At 44.5% G+C, this 17,899-nt stretch overlaps 1 protein-coding gene across 2 annotated transcripts in view; it reads right to left on the bottom strand.

Moving 5' to 3' along the window:
- TRMT11 (tRNA methyltransferase 11 homolog) overlaps positions 1 to 17,899 on the bottom strand; it is a 195,216-nt gene that overhangs the window by 121,323 nt on the left and 55,994 nt on the right. The window lies entirely within an intron of this gene.

The following is a 17,899-nucleotide window of genomic DNA, read 5'->3' as shown; positions in this document are numbered from 1 at the left end:
CACAGCTGATCACATGTAAACACATGCCAGTTATCAGCATTTCCTTTCTTCAGCGTTGTGGAAATGAACGGAAAAGAGGAAAATGAGGAAAGAAAATCTGTTATCGGCTTTACAGTTACAGGGGACACTTACACTGATAATCAGGGCACTAATCATCAGTGCAGCCCTATCAGTGTCCATCAGTGCAGCATATCAGTGCCCATCAGTGCAGCTTAGCAATGCTGCCCATCAGTGCTGCCTTATCAGTGCTGTCTCATCAGTGCCCAACAAGGACAATCAGTGCTCATTAGTGCAGCCTCATCAGAGCACATTAATGAAGAAGAAAAATTACTTATCAAAATTTTCAGACTTTTTTAGTTTGTTGAGCAAAAAAATAAAAAAACACAGTGGTGATTAAAAACCAACAAAAGAAGCTCTATTTGTCTAAAAAAAATGATAAAAATGGGATATGGGTACAGTGTTTCATGACTGTGCAATTGTCATTTAAAGTGTGACAGCGCTGAAAGCTGAAAATTAGCCTGGGCAGGAAGGGGGTAAAAGTGCCCTGTATTGAAGTGGCTAAGATAAAAGTGTGTTCTTAAGTGTGCTATTGTAATCCAGTCACATCTTTGCCTGCCACATTAAAATTATTAGTTTTTTTTTTTTTTAACTTACTGAAAAAAAGAGTAGAGTACTGGGTACAGGATCTTTAGTCTTCAACCATGGGTTATATGCAGCTACCTTCAAGGCACTGGCAAAAAAAAAAAAAAAAGTACAAGGACATCCCCTCCTACTCCATGCAAGCCTCAGTTCTGTAGCAAGCAATAGGGAGATTTTAAAGAAAGAAAAGTCCAGTGTCCTTAACTGTATCCCAAGGAACTAATTTTACAAATTTTACTTGCAAGTCCAAAATTCTATTTTCTTTGACTAAGTTCACACTGCAGTCTCTGAAAAGCAAATCCGTAGGTAGCCTCTGGCTCTGTTTGTTTTTTCTCATTGATAAATTGTGATTTTGAATGGAACCAAAAAGTCACAACCATGTGAAAATCATTTGGAAAGTGTGTTTCAGACATAGAAGTCCTGAGAGGGAAAAACATAACTTTTCCTAGTCTCAGAAAATCTACCTGCAAGAGTGCAGTCTTCTTTTTCTGGGGAAGGAAAGGTTGCTTATTACCTGCAATTTCCTTGATGTACTTGTCCAAGGAGGGACCAGGGTCTCACCCCAATTCTATACCTAAGAAAAAGAGGGGGGGATCTTTACAGTCTAGCTCCTCCCTCCTTAGGCAGAGTATCAACCTCAAAAGCAAAGTCAGAAACAAACTGAGGAGGGGAGACTGAAGGCACAGAGCACCCAGAGGAAAGCAGGGAATCAGACTAGTGGCAGCTGTCATAGAGACTCCCTGTACAAGTGGGATTGAAAAACCAAACTTTACCTCAACTTCCCTGTAAGGAGAGATGACTTCAGGCTAAATTCTGAGACACCTCTCATCCCAGAACAGAGTATCCACCCTAAATACCATCCTTCTATTCCCTAGTTAAATGTTTACACCGTCTACTATGCCTATTCAGGCTGGTATATCTCAAACCCACTATTTCCTACTCCAGAGACTGTGAATTAGGTCACAATTCACCATGGATAGTGTTTCAATGATCCTTTTCTGTAAGATTTGCCCTTGAAGTTGGATTCTGTCACCAAAAAAATACAAGACTTTGCTAAGGTGGGCTGTTGCATCATTAACTGTTCTCTAAGGCACATACCCTACCCCCTATTAGGGTAACAAGTAAAGCATCACACCCCTACATCTCATCTAAACCTGAGGTAACGCCTTCAGAAACCTTGTGCTCTCCACACCCTTGTTTTTTTCAAAACAAACAAGACTGACCCCATCTTGTGACCATTAATGTCAATAAAATGAAAACGTGAGCAGCTCAGTCTTTCTTTAAAGGCAGTTAGCCCTGGCCTGGGCAAAGATCTCCTGTTTTACTTCCAGACTTAACTGTTACCAATTATGAGGGTCCTCCTCAGGACATGGCCAATGTTAAACTGCGCTACTGAAAATTTCCAAAAGTGATATTGTACAGTCCAATTACGTTATGCCCCCTTTACTACCCTGGCTGTGTAATGCATTAAAAGCCAACTTTATCTTTCATAAAAAATTGCCATGGAGAGTGGTACCTTAAAACAATTCTCCCTATCTCAATGCTATGCTCAAACTGTGGATGTTGAAGGGAAACTTGACTTCCACTCATGATAATGTTCCTGGGACTGTGAGGAACTGGAACACTCCTTCCCAGGCTGAAATATTGGCATCTGTTATCACTTTCCAGTAATAAGGCAGGAAAGGCTTCCTTGTTAAAGCTGGAATAGGTATCCTCGAGTTAGGGAACTCTGTGTCTGGCTATATAGGAGCATGGGTAGTTAGAGAGAAAGAGAATCCATGCGCCAGGTCAAAAAGTTGTTGTACTGGAGAAATCTCAAATGAAATTGGGCATATGGTACAGCCTTGAAGGAGGCTAACATGAGGCCTAGAACTCTTATTGAGAATCCCACTGTGGCCTGTCTCTTTGACCTCAATTCTCGAACATGACCTCTGAAAGAAAGAATTTTCTTCTCTGGAAAGAAGACCTTTGCTTCGGATGTTTCTAGGACCAGACTCAATTATTCTAAAGAGAAGGCTTGAGAGCAGATTTTCGAAAACTGATCACCCACGCGAAAGCCTGGAGCATCTGCATTGTCCTGTCACAGACAGTTGGAAGTAGGGCTGAACGATAGTCGATATGATATCGACTATCGTTCTGCGGGCGTGGGCGATATTCATATCGCCAAAGACGCGATATTTAGCAGAGGCAGGGAGAAGTCAGGACTCGGGGGGAGGAGGAGGACTCACAGTGCTGGCAGCTGACACATCCGTTTTGCTTTCGGCTGTGATCGGAACTCCTCCCCTCCAGCCCGATGCAATCCAGCCCTCCCAGCTCTGCCTCTAGTCTCCAGCCGACCATTACTCCGCCCATTATCTCTCCTGGCTGCATCGGGAGCAGGATCAGGCTGTAATGTATTGTAAATAGATTCAATGGAGAGACAATGGGCGGAGCAGGGCAGAGTAATGGTCGGCTGGAGACTAAGAGGCAGAGCTGGGAGGGCTGGATTGCATAGTGGCGGAGAGCCTGCAGAGCACTACAGTGCAAAGCAGCAGGAGAGGGGGGAAGAGACGTCTGGAGCATGGCGGAGGAGCACCAGGGTACAAAGGCTGCTACCATACTACTGCACCATACTACTGCTGGGGACACTTCACTCAGCCCGCTTCCTCTACGCTCCGGCTCAGGCGGGAGAAGTTCTACAAGTGTGGCGGATCCCCTGGCGGAGAGCTGAGCTCTGCTCACTGATCCCTCCTCCGAAGACTGTCCGGGAGAAATATCGCGATATATATAGTTAAAAACCAAATATCGCAATGTACTTTTTCCCCCAATATCGTGCAGCCCTAGTTGGAAGGGAGAGAAGTATTTTAGGAGAAGGTAATAAACATAACCTGTTACCTGGATGCCCCAAGTTCTAAGAAGGGCAAGAAGAGGTGCTAGGACCTTTATGAATACTCTGGCAGCAGAAGATAGGCCAAACTGGAAAATACTGTCTGTTAATGTAAAGCACAGAAAATGCTGAGGTGGATAAATGGGAATATACAGATAGGCATCTTGGATGTCTACAGACTCTAGGTATTCCCCTTGTCTCAGAGAGGAAATATTCTGGATTTTATGTGAAATTTTGGAATTTGAAGGTATTTATTTAAGAGAGAGGTTTTAGGTCCAGAATAGGGTGAATACCACCTTTGGGCTTCGGCACTATGAACTGGTTTGAATACAAACATTTGAATCTGTTTTTTTAAGGTACTGGCATAACTACTCCCTGAAACAAGATGATTTAGCAAATCTGACTGTCCTTGGGTTGTTTTTGGTTGATTTGAGAGAAGAAAGTGTTAAGGGGGTAGAGTTTCCAATTCTATTTATTACTCCTTTGAAACCACAGGTTGAACCCACAGGTGAGGGATGTCTATGACCCAGAGAGAGAGAGAGAGCAGGCTCCCCCTAGTCTTATGAATGGGGGCACCCCTTCATTGGGCAGAGGGTTTTGTGGAAGAATTGGTGGGCTTTGTGAACCAAGTATTGCACCAAAAGGAATGGCTAAAATTAGGTTTTGAAGTTGAAGTTTGGGTAGAGCGGTTAGGTGCCCTGAGTTTGGAAAATGCTCCTGAGGAGAGAGGTAGGTTTGGAATCTCACACTGTGGCAGTAAAATCTTCCCTAACGTGACATCTTTTATGAATTCTTGAAGTGCCTCCCGGAAAAGATGTCTGCCTTGAAAGGGCATACGTGTGAGACATTTTTTACAGGCAGCTACAGCTGTCCAGGCTTTGAGCTACTAGATTCTGCACAAGTGAATGAAGATCATTCTGGAAATTTAGGTCATCAAATGTTCTATGGCAGCGATGGTGAACCCATGGCACGCGAGGAAGAAGAGCGCACACTGACCAGCCATTCTATACAAGGTGTAGATCGTCCAAACCAAACCCCCACCATAGAACTACTACGGCTCTGGGGCCAGGGGTGACATGCCTGTGGTGGGTGTGCATGAGACGAGGCGGCGCTGCTGGGTTGGATGAAGTCACACAGATACTGGAACCGGCGCCAGGTGAGATTCTAATGTGCTGGTCTCACCTGCAGTTTGACGCTGTCTGTCCATGGTCTCAGTAGTCGCCCTCCACACTTATCAGATACTCAGCTGAGAGCTGCCAACAGGGGGGTACACAGGGGGGCCTGGGCAGCAGGAGTATCAGTGCGGTGGGGCGGGAGGACAACTTTCCACCAGCTTTCAGTTTCTGGAAGGAGACATTGTGTAGCATCCTGTAATTGTATCCCTGAGCCTTTCACTTTTTCTGCGCAGTGATGCTACAGTGTGTACAGCTGATTCATAAAAAAAAATGAATGTGTAAATTGCACGACATTCCCATAGAAACAGACCTTATTCATCAGATGCAACATTTTTTTTTAAATAATTTTATAACCACTTGACTAGTATACCCACTTCATACCCATATCCCCCATTAGGTTTGCTAAATCAATAAAATCAGAATTTTATCAAAATTCCTGTAGTCCAACTCTCCAGCTAGGATAAGCAGCAAGATACTGACCCAAACTAAACAAAACGTTAAAAGTCCTTATAAATGATCAGTTTAGAGCCAATCAAGAATTATGGCCTTAGAATTATTGCTCTCACCCTTATGTTTGCGGTGATACCACACACGTGACACAATTTGTGTGTACATACATGAATGCATGTTTGCACTGGTGTGTTACATGGCAACAGGGGTTGCCTTTATATTTTTATTTATTTTTTATTGATTTAAAACTTTTTTATTTAACTTATTGGCTCTCACAAGGAGGCTAATAAGGCCTCTATGCGATAGCATAAGCAGGTGACAGATTCTCTTTATAAAGACAGCAAAGGTCTATTAGATCTCCAATGTCTACCCTGCCCTTCACTACAGCAGATCAAGCACAGATCACCGCCAATGTCTCCCCTGCACGCTACTTCAGCTATCTAGGCACAAATCAGAGCCAGTGGTGGACCATCCATTGGGAGCGCAGGGGCGCTGCCCCCCTATCCATGCGTCCGGCCCCCTAATCTATATACAGGGCGCCGGACGCATGGATTCCAATAGGGGATTTTTTTTTTTTTGAAGCACGTGATTAGAGCCAGAGGCTCTAATAGGCTTCAAAAAAGGGTGGGCTTGGGGCGCAGAGCACTGTGCCCTGAGCCCACCCAGTTGCATGGCAATAGCGAATAAATATTCGCTACTGTTACACTGACTCTCCTCCCAGCCAATCAGGAAGAGGGTTGTGAGACCCCTTTCCCCATTGGCCAAAAGGAGACGCGATCTTATGGCCAGTGGCCAGGAAGAGGCAGAAGACACATGCCTGGAGGAAAAGCACAGCGGCTCAGCTCAGCCATCCAGCACTCCCCGGCTCAGACAGGAGGAAGGAGGTGGTAAGGGGGCAGGCCGTTCGGGGGGGGGGGGGGTGTTGCCTGCCTGCTGACCAACCAACCGTCGGGGGGGAGGGGGTGCATTGGTTTGCCACCCCATTCGAAATACCGAGCACCAGCCGCCAATGATCAGAGCCCCAGTGATGGGGTGGACTCTAGAGCCATTCAGATCACTTTTACCTGAAAGCTGATAACCGGCTGTAAAAATCAATAGCAAGCTCACGGCTGCACAAGAAACCTTGAGCTTGCTTTAACCCCTTGAATACCAGGAAGTTCATACCTACCTTGGTAAACAATCAGGGAGAATGGCCTCCCTGCAAAGGGTGCATCCTTGGAAGATGGTCATTTATTAATTATTGATGACAATCTGCTCCCCCTACCACTCACATCACCATCTTACTAGGCTCCTATATCTTAAACTCTCAACCCTAGAAACATAGAAGAGTGACAAGAGGAATAGCAAACTGAGTGATCCATGAAGTCTGCCTCTTTGTTAATATAATTTTGCCCAAGCATACATTTACTTGTTACTATTGACTGACTGACTATTTCTGATGGAAGTCTGTTCCAAGCATCAACTACTTTTTCAGTAAAATAATACTTCATAAGCCTAGTCTTGGACTTCCCTTTGCTAGCTTGGGACTAATTTTATCTTATCAATATATTTTAGTTAGTGAAGGTTTTGTTTGCCATGCACACCCTTTTTACATGAGTAATGTTATGGCTCGAATTGTTACATAACTCTCATTTGCTTATTATCTCTTAAACCAGGGTTTTATCTTTCTTTTGCCATATTAACTTGGGTAGCTATTGTCTACATGACCTTATAAATTCATGCACCAACCATCCAGCTTCTGACAAATAGCACAGACAAGAATACATGAGTACTTTTGCTAAATTGTCTCTTTATTAACATACAGGAAGGGAGATGGGAGGCTTAACCTGTAATTACAAAAACAAATGTTTTTATTAAACTACTTAAGCGGAGTTCCAATCATTCTTGTGTTGATCAAAAGTGTTGATCAAAAGTCAGCAGCTGCAAAAAGTGTAGCTGCTGACTTTTAGGCTCACATGCATTCACATGCTGGCGTATCGGATCGCAGGCAGAATCGCCGCAATTGAAATCGCAGGATGTTTGTGCGATTCCCGTGACTTGCAATGGCACCCAAAACACGGCTCGATTTTGGCGCGATTGTCGCCCGACGAATTGTAGTAAAATCGTGCAAACAGAATCGCAGAACGCCTGTCGCCCAAAAGAGGTTCTTGTACTTTTTTTGGTCAACAGGCATCCCGCAATTCTGTTTTCACAATTTTACTGTGATTCGAATGACAATCGCAGCAAAATCGTGCCGTTTTTGGGGTGCCATTGCAAGTCACGGGAATCGCATGGGCATCCTGCGATTGTCAATAAATCAGGATCGCAGGCAGTATTGCCGCAATTCTGCTCCCGATCCGATATGCAAGTATGTGAACAGAGCCTTAATAAACACACACTCACCTGTCCCAAGATCCAGCAACGTGGCCGCCCGAAACATCGATTTTCTCGCTTTCCTCTCCCTGGCATTACAACTGTAAGCACCTGGCTGTGACAGCTTGTGACTTCACAGCTAGGTACGCACTGCAAAATGCGCGAGTCGCGCTGCGCCTCCTGAATGGTCAGGCAATCTTCTGGGACATGTGATATGTCGCAGAAGACTGCAGGGAGGGAGAGGAGAACTTCCCCTCAGGTCGCCTAGGCGGTCTGAATAGAAGTGGGTGTGGGTACCTGTCAAAACTAGGTAACCGCTCCCCCTCCAAAAAAATGACATGCCAAATGTGGCATAGGAAGCAGAGGAGGGGGGGGGTGCATAAAGTGGAGCATTCCCTTTTGGGTCGAGCTCCATTTTAAATAAAAAAACAATTCTACATTACTGACACCTGATATGCTTATTTACTTGTTGTTTAAAGCTGAACTCCAGGCAGATGTAGAAAACACAAATAACTGCAGTTCTGTACTCGGTAGAGTAAAATTTAAAAGCCATACATGGACTGAAATTTGTCTCCTTCAGCAAGGACCAGACAAATTTTGATCCATATATGGACAGGCTGACTATACCCATCGACCCAAGTACAACCAGCCTGGCTAATTTTTCACATGCAATTACTGCTGGCGGCCATAGCCGCTAGCAGTAATCATTGTGTTTTTCCAGGCTGGAAGGCACCGCCCGCCGGTAAAACACAATAGCGCTGCATGAGAGATCCCCCTCCATCAGCACCAACTGTGTTGATAGGGGAATCAAGAGATGGAAAAAAGAGTAGAAGGAAAGAAAATTGAATCATCTATGGGCTGCCTAAGGAGGAAACTAAAATGCCGTTTTACTTCCTATATTCTTTTTTTTTATAAAAAAACCACAGGATACAGCAAAATAATAATAATAGTCACTTTCATTCTCCCTCTATACCGAGCAAGAAAAATCTAGCTGCTGTGAGGTGCCACAGATTGCTTGGAGCGTTGCTTTCCTCAGCCCTTTTGATTAACGAGGTCTGTTGAAGCTTACGTAGTATAATTAAAAGAAAGGTTTGTGCCTGTAGTGTTAATAGCAAACTTTCTGTTTCCCACTGTCATTTTTTTCAGCACAGGTTAGAAGATAAAAGAAATGAACACACTATGGGCAGTACGAACCGGTTCTTTCTTCCAACTTTAAATAAATGTCATAACAAAAACGTATATAATTTTAATTTCTTGACTCAAACTTACAAACAGTGTTCGTGAAATAAAAAAAGTAAACTGTTAAAATATTTTGGAAACCTGAATGCACAACTTTAAATCTACTCAATTTGAGACATTTTGGTCAGTCATCTGTTGCCAACACTTCAGCCATAGAAAAAAAAAAAAAAAAAGGAGGCCCACCCAGATATACTCATAACATTTTATGTCTTTGTGATTAATACATAACATAGGCGCTGAAAAATATGTTTACATCTATATTTCTGTTAAAGGAAATAAAAGGATATAATGAGCTGATGAGAGGTGTACTTGAAAGATCGACAGCAAATAAGTGTAAACGTATCCAATATTGTCTTACTTATATAACTGCTTATGTAAGACCTAACAGATACATATATGAATACAAAATACACGTTTTATTAAATAATGTTCTTACCTATTATATTACAAAAAAATTATTTCAAATAGATATGCCTATAAAGGCACAGGTTTTTAGGTCTAGCATGTGAAACTGAGTAAGGATGCTTCAAGTCTTTTTAAAGTGTGGTCTTCCAATTATATTCATTTGTGATACTCGCTCTAAGTACTCAATAGTCTTAGCAGAATTAAATAATGAAAATAATACACTGTTTGCTGCATTACAAGGTTTATTACACATATTATACAATACTGCCCTCTTGTGGTCAGCCAAGTGTACAATACAAAACATGTATTTTTTTATGCTCCAAGGTAAAAATGGACAAATGTTTATGGTCTTGAAGTGACATTAATATTACCTCTACTAGATAAAAACTTAAATGCAGTTGGTCAGTCGGTTAGAAAAAAAAAAATATATATTTTTAAATGATAGTGCATGCAAGTACTTGAATTTGACTTGGTATTAGCCTCTTCGAATCTTCTATACTATATAACTGGCAAGAGGGAGGGGTAACCCAGGTGTTCTTCATGCACAAAGAACCTGCTGGACGGGGAAGAAACAGAGGGATGAGCCCATCCATGTGCTGTTGCTCCCTCATTGTCCAATCACAGGCTGTGAGCAAGGAGGTGTATTGATGTTACTTTAGTACAGAAAAGCAGTGCACCAAGCAGGCTGTGCTGCCTGACAAGGCTGAGTAAATCTCAAAAATGTCTGGACCAAAATATAATTTCTTTGGGCTGCAAAGCCATATATTTATTTAGCTGTCTGTCTGGAGGTCAGTTTGCCTGAAGTTCCGCTTCAAGGAACAACTCTTGATATCTTTGGTGGAATTGCTTAGGCCATGAACAACCTTTTTCTGAGTCTGTTAATGTTGCTGACATACACAGTTTTTTGATCTCCAAAACCAAGTAGCCAGAACAACTGGCCATGCATCAGACACAAAGAGCAAGTGTATAGCTAAATCGTACAAAAACAAATATTGTAATGAATGAATTAAAAGGCAAAGTGCTACTGTAAAGTGAAAAGCATAAAATAAATGTCCATGCAGTAATTCCATTTGCTGACTGGCTAAAATGCGCTAGAATGTTACTGGCATCTTAGAAAACGGCCTTCATCGTGTCTCTCTTTCAATCTCACCAAGTTTCACACATATGGAAAGAGAAAGTAAAGGAAGAGCCAAACACTTCCAACAGGATAAAATCATGGTAAAGTTTTTTTAAAAATGGAAAAAGCTCACGGACCACGAATGCAAAAACACCTCATATGTTTACCCAAACACAGAGGGCTGGCTACGCCGAACATCCCAAAAAAAAATTGGATTTTTCACTTAGCATAAAATCCATTTCTCTGATGTTCATTGACGGACACAGCTCCTGATATTTATAACCATTGGGTATACTGCCCCCTACAGGAGTAGGACACTAGGCAGAAAAGAATTCTGGCTACACTCATGGGCAGTCCCAGGGGGTATACTCCTTTTCTTTGCTATAGCCACTCAGTTTTGTTACAAGCAGTGTCAGGAGAATTATAACTCCACAGAGGGGTGGGTGCTGTGTCAGTCAATGAACATCAGAGAAATGGATTTTACGGTCAGTCAAAAATCCCATTTTCTCTTTCGTTCATTGACGGACACAGCTCCTGATATTCATAACCATTGGGACGTCCCAAAGCAGTGTTAAACATGAGGGGTGGGAACAACCAAAAAATTCTCAAGGCTAAACATTAGCCAACCAGGCAACAGGCGCTCTACCAAACAACCAGAGCCCACCTGGATAAAAAAAAAAAAAAAAAAACACACACACACTCAAAGGGGATCAGGTCCTCTAAACAGCAGCCTGCAAAACCTTGCAGCCAAAAGAAGCATCTGCAGATGCCAACACATCCACTTTATTAAACTTTGTAAAAGTGTGCACCGATGACCAGCTGGCAGCCTTGCAAACCTGCGTCACTGATGCCTGATGACGGAAAGCCCAGGAGGCACTAAGTGCCCTAGTAGAGGGTGTCTTGACAGGGAAAATAGGAACCTGACCCCTGATGGAACATGCCTGAACCACTGTCTGTCTGATCCATCTGGAAAAGGTCACAGAGGAAGTGGAGGTCCATCACAAAGAGCACAACGAGAGTAGGACTTCCTGAAAGACTCCATAGCTGCCAGGTACACACTAATTGCCCAGGCCACATCCAAGGCATGCAAGGCAATTTCCTTCAGTAGTTGAGGCCTAGGACACAGGTAAGGCAAAACAATGTCTTCATTCAAATGAAAATCAGAGAAACTTTGGAAGGAACGACAGGGGCGAAGAACCACCTTTTCCCTGTGAATCACCAGGTAAGTTGAACGACAGGATAACACCGCCAGTTCCGACACCCTGTGCGCAAAGGTGATAGCCACTAAAAAGTCCACCTTCTGGGACAGCGTAAGCAGGGAAATCGCCTGAATATTTTCAAAGGGAGGCTTCTGTAGAGCTGAAAGCACAAAATTAAGATCCCAAGGCGGCAACTGAGCCCGCACTGGAGGAACCAACTGAAGAAAGGTACGCACCAGGGAGTGTGTGGCCAAAGGACGTTGGAAGAAGACGGCCAAAGCTGACACCTGGCCCTTGATGGTACTCAAGACCAATTTTTGTTCAACCCCCTGTTGAAGGAAGGTTAAGATCCGAGCCACCGAGAAGGAATCCCAAGAGACACCACACACGATGATAGATCTACGTAGAAATAGATTTTCAAGCTTTCAACAGTGTAGGAATCACTGACTCCGATAAACCCCTATCCTTCAGCACCTGGCAATCAACAGCAAAGCCGTCAAAGCCAGCAACTGTAGAGCAGGATGGAAGATCGTTCCTTGGGACAGCAGATTCTCCCTGAGAGGAAGCTGCCAAGGAATGTCGGCAACCAGCTGCACCAGATCGGTATACCAAGGCCGGCGAGGCCAGTCTGGAGCCGCCAAGATGATTAGAATCCCTTCTGCCTCGGTCCTGCATAGAAGTCCTGGCAGAAGCTTGAGGAGGGAAGGCGTAAATCAGACGATACTGACCCCACGGGGCCACCAGCGCATCTTTGGCAGCCGCCAGATGATCCCTTGACCGAGCCACAAACCTCTGCACCTTTCTGTTGAGCCGAGATGACAACAGATCCACCTCGGAGGTACCCCACCGGAGACGCAGCTGATGAAAAGCTTTCGGATGAAGGGACCACTCCCTGTGGTCCAACGCCTGCCGACTGAGGTAATCTGCCTGCCAATTTTCCACCCTTGGAATGTGTATGGCGGAGAGGGCTGGAACGAACCGTTCTGCCCACCTTAGAATGCCAGCTACCTCCAGAGCCGCCAGGACACTTCTTGTGCCCACTTGGTTATTGACATAAGCCACGGCCGTGGCACTGTCTAATTGAATGCACACTGGACAACCCTGAAGATGATCTGTCCAATGATCCAGACACAGTCTCATTCGCTCGGAGTTCCAAGAATTTGATCGGCTGTCTGGACTCTTCCAGCGTCCAGATCCCCTGAACAGAATGCTTGCTGAGGACACCTCCCCAGTCGGACAGGCTGCCATCTGTGTTGACCACTGTCCAATACAAGGGGAGGAACGATTTTCCCAGCTGAAGCCCCGACTCAGACAGATCGGATTGTCCAGAGATTGCAAAGTCTTTTCCCATTTGGCGAGAATTTCCCTTTGCAGAGACCTTGTACGGAACTGTGCAAACAAAACCGCCTCAAAAAGGTAGACACCATTAGGCCCAGCACCTGCATGCAAGTCAGAAGGGATGACCGTTAATTGGACAGCAGGAGGCAAATTGCAGCCTGCAATTTCTGGAGTCACAGTCAGGCCCAAGAAAGCATCCGCAGATGCCAACACATCCACTTAGTAGAAATTAGCGAAAGAGTGCTCTAGAAGCGGAGGCAAGACCAAAGGGTAATGCCACAAACTGATAATGCTCCTCTCCCACAGCCAAGCGGTGGAAACGCTGGTGTAGGGCACATATTGGAATGTGCAGGTAAGCATCCTTGATGTCGATAGACACAAGAAATTCTTCCTGATGAATGGATGGCACCACCGTGCGAATGGACTATTCTGAATTTCTGTACCTGCTGCCCAAGGCAGTTCAGGGCCTGGAGGCCCAGAACTTGACGGACCTTGCCCTCCCTCTTTGGGACCATGAACAGGCCTAAATAAAAAAAAAAAAAACGAAATTGTTCCAAACCAGAACAACCATGCCCTGAAACAACAGGTCTTGCACCGCCCCAGAGAGCTTGCAATCGGTCCGGGGACAGACGCACATTGGAAGGGACAAGAACGAAACTATCTTGTAAATCGGACACAAGAAGGTCCACAGATCATGCTAAAGGTGGCTTCTCCGCGGGTCTAGAGAATTCCGCTCTCGGCCTGCCAGCCCAGGGCCGCTTGGAAACTCCTGAGGAGGACTTGAAAGGTTATGAACCCTTGTCAGTGGACTCTGAGAGGGATGAAAAAACTTCTCGTGAGCTGAGAAAGATGGACCACATCTGGGACGGGGTTCTTTGTCCTTCCTAGACTGTGGAAGAAAGGTACTCTTCCTCCCTGTGAAACTCTTAATGTCATTCAAGGTGGCCCCAAACAGACAATCGCCTTGAAATGGTAATTCAGAGCTTTTTTTTCTTAGAAGTCTGGTCCACAGACCAACACTTAAGCCACAATACACACCTAAGCACCACTGCTGAAACAGGTTTGATTAGAAATCAGGGGAACAACGTCCAAAGAGGCATCTCAGGCAAACTGCAGCCCCTGGACCAACTGGTCCACCAACTCAGCAAAGGCAGGGGGAAAATGCTCACCCTCTAGGTCACAGCACAAAAAGCTTAGCCCACTCAGTGTTTGTGACACCAATGGCCAGGACTGGCTTAAGTACTGAGCCAGCAATAGTGAACCTATTGCAGGCTACAGCCTTCGCCTTCCTGTCAACCGGATCTTTAAAAGCCAGAGATTACTCTGCCGGAATCATGGTTGCCATGTTCAACCAGAAGGCAGGAGAATTCACCACTGGTGGAACAGACTACTTCTTGAGTAGCGACTCCTCAAAAAGGTACCTCACAGCAAAGCGTTTAGGAACCACTCCTATTTAATATAGACAAATTTGTCAAAACAGGAGGGATGAGGAAATACTATCGCTGTACAAAACAGCTTGCAAGTGCCTTAAAAAAAAAAAAAAAAAAAAAAAGGACAACCACCTACGCAGCCGTCTCACCTGCATCCTCTACGGATGTAATCAGTGCGCAGAGGGGGTCGTCGACTGAGGCCCGCAATGGCACCGACTGAGGCCCCGCACAGGGGGCGCCAACTAAGGCCCCGCACAGGGGGTGCCCACTGAGGCACCGGTGAACCCCACAAAAACCCAACTCGGGGCCCACGTTTAAGATATGTGCACGCATATGTACCGATACCTGCATGTCCTCTGACTGTTCTCCTCTGTTACTCATTATAGGCAACTCATGTTTCCACCCCAATCTTCAAGACAGGCCTTTTCATATACTGTAGGCATCTAATATTTTTCAAACCTCACACTTTTTACATTCTCCTGCTTTTGCACTAGAGAAAGAGAGAGATTTAGCATATGAGGAGGCCAAGAAGTCTGCGAACTTAGACGCTATTCTAGATTGGTCAGAAATTAGGGTCCCGCTTAGAAGTCGCATTCGTTTAAAGGACATCCCGACAGAATTGATCTTTCTGGCCACAGCGGACCAGGCTTATACGCACAAGTATAAACATAGTTAGACCAATGAATAGTGTTCTCAGCCCTATCTTGGAGTAGGATATCTAGTTGTGTGGCAAGCGATTTCCAATTTTCATCTGCTTGTGTGAGAAGAGAGAAATGTTTTTGATTGTTCTGTTTTGCAAGGCTTTTCTGTCAGATGCCATTTGGATTAGTTGTCCCCAAACGTTGGCTTTCCCAGAATACAACAGGGAGTCCACTGAGCCCATGTTTTCAGAGAGAAAAATTGGATATGCATCTGGAGTTGATGCGGGGGTTCTTCAGTAGTGAGAAGGGACTAATTCAATCTCTAGTGGAAACTGGAGCAATCAAGACAAGACAGCCAAAATGTCAATAGATGGTCTGACCAGGGAGTAGTGAAGCTCTTAATGTCCACAAGCAGGGGAAAATGTTGCAGGTACATAAATGGAGGATCACTCCTCCAGGATCTATGGTGATGTCTGTAGTAAAAAGGTAGAGTCTTGCAATTACGGGTGTTCTCGCCATACATTCATCAGATGAAAATGATGGAGTCCTTTAAGGAGTATGTTTGGGCTTTCTTGAGAGGAGTAGGTTTTGAGCTTTCTATATTAGAGTCCACCATTAACAGTAGGGTACCTTTAGCATGACGAGAGAAAAATGTTGAAATTTACTGGGAAACTAGGGTGACTTTCTGAGGGGGGGCGAAAGGAATTGAGGAAGGGAGAACCGAGGGAAGGGGAACCAGGGGGGTATAAGAACGTGAGTAGGGTGAGGGATCAGACATAGGATGAGGAAGAGGTGGTTAAGATTGATGATAACATTGCCGACAAGCAGAAAGGGAGTTACAAAAAAATAGAGCTAGATAGAACATGTATAAGATCATTTTAAATTCAACAGGGATGAGGCTCACCCATTAAAACAATCAAAAAGGAAAAAGTCAAGTGTGTAACCTGAGAATTAATTATAAGCCCACTTTAGGCAGGAAATCAATAACAGTAATTCAAACTCCTCAGGGGTAACCAGGCGTCCATGAACGAACGGTCTCCAGTTACCCCAGGGGACGGCGGACAGTCATGAATAGTAGGAATCCCCAATACCTAGTTGAGCAGACAAACATAATGCAGAAGGGTATTCCCTCCTTAACAGATGAGTAGGTGGGGAAAGAGCTGACTCTGGGGGAGGGGGGGAGCCCAAAAGATAGAGAGGCTCGATCCTCAATATACCAACAGCCACACAAAAAAAATAAAACGATATTGTGCTCCCCGTTTTTGTAATTTATTTGCATGCTGGTGTATACAGTAATTCTAATCAATGTGTATAAAATTAAATAAGTGCACAGGATCAGTAGTGTGAATAGCTGCAACCTTCGAATCAAATGGTGATAAAAATGTGTAGAAAAGAAATCAGGTGCACTAAAATTCACTGGTGTCACAAATCAGGAAAAGGTGTGACACTATAATGAGTGTCCCCCATATACCTGTGATGGGTTTCCAAAATTGATGTGCACTTGAACGGGTGTACAGTAAATACTATACACCCTGGTGCATATACTTGGGTGTGTTATGGTGAATAGGTGATGATAAATGGATAATGTGATACCAACATAAACCAACAAAGTGCACAAGTAATTCAAAGAAAAAGTGTCCAATATTTCAATGGTTGCCACCTCAGTGTATAGTCCATATACATATAAAAGTGCATAAAGTCCAAATCGTCCCCTCACAGGCTAAAGTAAAATCCACTCTGTGGGTTCCTCTAGACCCGTGGGGTGCAAATGGGTTCCACCACTTTTGTGGGGATTAGCCCCTTACCATAGAGAAAAGAGGTTAAGGACGGATAATCAGCCCAGTAGTGTCTTGGGAATTCAGGGAGGTCACCATGAAATAATCAGATAGTAAGTGTGGCCTCTTACCAGATCGCTCAAACCAAAAGGCGACTGTCTCACTGATCTTTCGGTGTCTCAACCCAATCCCGGTCCACTCTTGTTCTGGGTGTTACTCTCCGCACAGGTGAGGGCTTCCACGTGTATCTCACAGAAACAGAATCAGACCATAGCGCAGTACCTTTGACAATTTATTAAAACAAAAGTATCCAGTGCACTTACAGCTAGATGTTAACTAATGGACACAGGAAACCGATACCGATATTGGAGAGGCCGTGGCCGCCTGCAGTGCGGTCCTCGGCAACTTGCGATGATGATGCGGAGTGACTCCTATTTCCGTAGACGACTGTTTAGTGGAAATGCGTCACAGAGGAGCGCCGCATCGTCATCGCAAGTTGCCGAGGACCGCACTGCAGGCGGCCACGGCCTCTCCAATATCGGTATCGGTTTCCTGTGTCCATTAGTTAACATCTAACTGTAAGTGCACTGGATACTTTTGTTTTAATAAATTGTCAAAGGTACTGCGCTATGGTCTGATTCTGTTTCTGTGAGATACACGTGGAAGCCCTCACCTGTGCAGAGAGTAACACCCAGAACAAGAGTGGACCGGGATTGGGTTGAGACACCGAAAGATCAGTGAGACAGTCGCCTTTTGGTTTGAGCGATCTGGTAAGAGGCCACACTTACTATCTGATTATTTCACGGTGACCTCCCTGAATTCCCAAGACACTACTGGGCTGATTATCCGTCCTTAACCTCTTTTCTCTATGGTAAGGGGCTAATCCCCACAAAGGTGGTGGAACCCATCTGCACCCCACGGATCTAGAGGAACCCACAGAGTGGATTTTACTTTAGCCTGTGAGGGGACGATTTGGACTTTATGCACTTTTATATGCATATGGACTATACACTGGAGGTGGCAACCATTGAAATATTGGACACTTTTTCTTTGAATTACTTGTGCACTTTGTTGGTTTATGTTGGTATCACATTATCCATTTATCATAACCTATTCACAATAACACACCCAAGTATATGCACCAGGGTGTATAGTATTTACTGTACACCCGTTCAAGTGCACATCAATTTTGGAAACACATCACAGGTATATGGGGGACACTCATTATAGTGTCACACCTTTTCCTGATTTGTGACACCAGTGAATTTTAGCG

Source organism: Pelophylax lessonae, assembly GCF_965119305.1.
Source record: "Pelophylax lessonae genome assembly, chromosome: 3".
Lineage (NCBI taxonomy): Eukaryota > Metazoa > Chordata > Amphibia > Anura > Ranidae > Pelophylax > Pelophylax lessonae.
The sequence above is the reverse complement of the archived record's forward strand: the minus strand, read 5'-3'. Positions and strand labels throughout refer to the sequence as shown.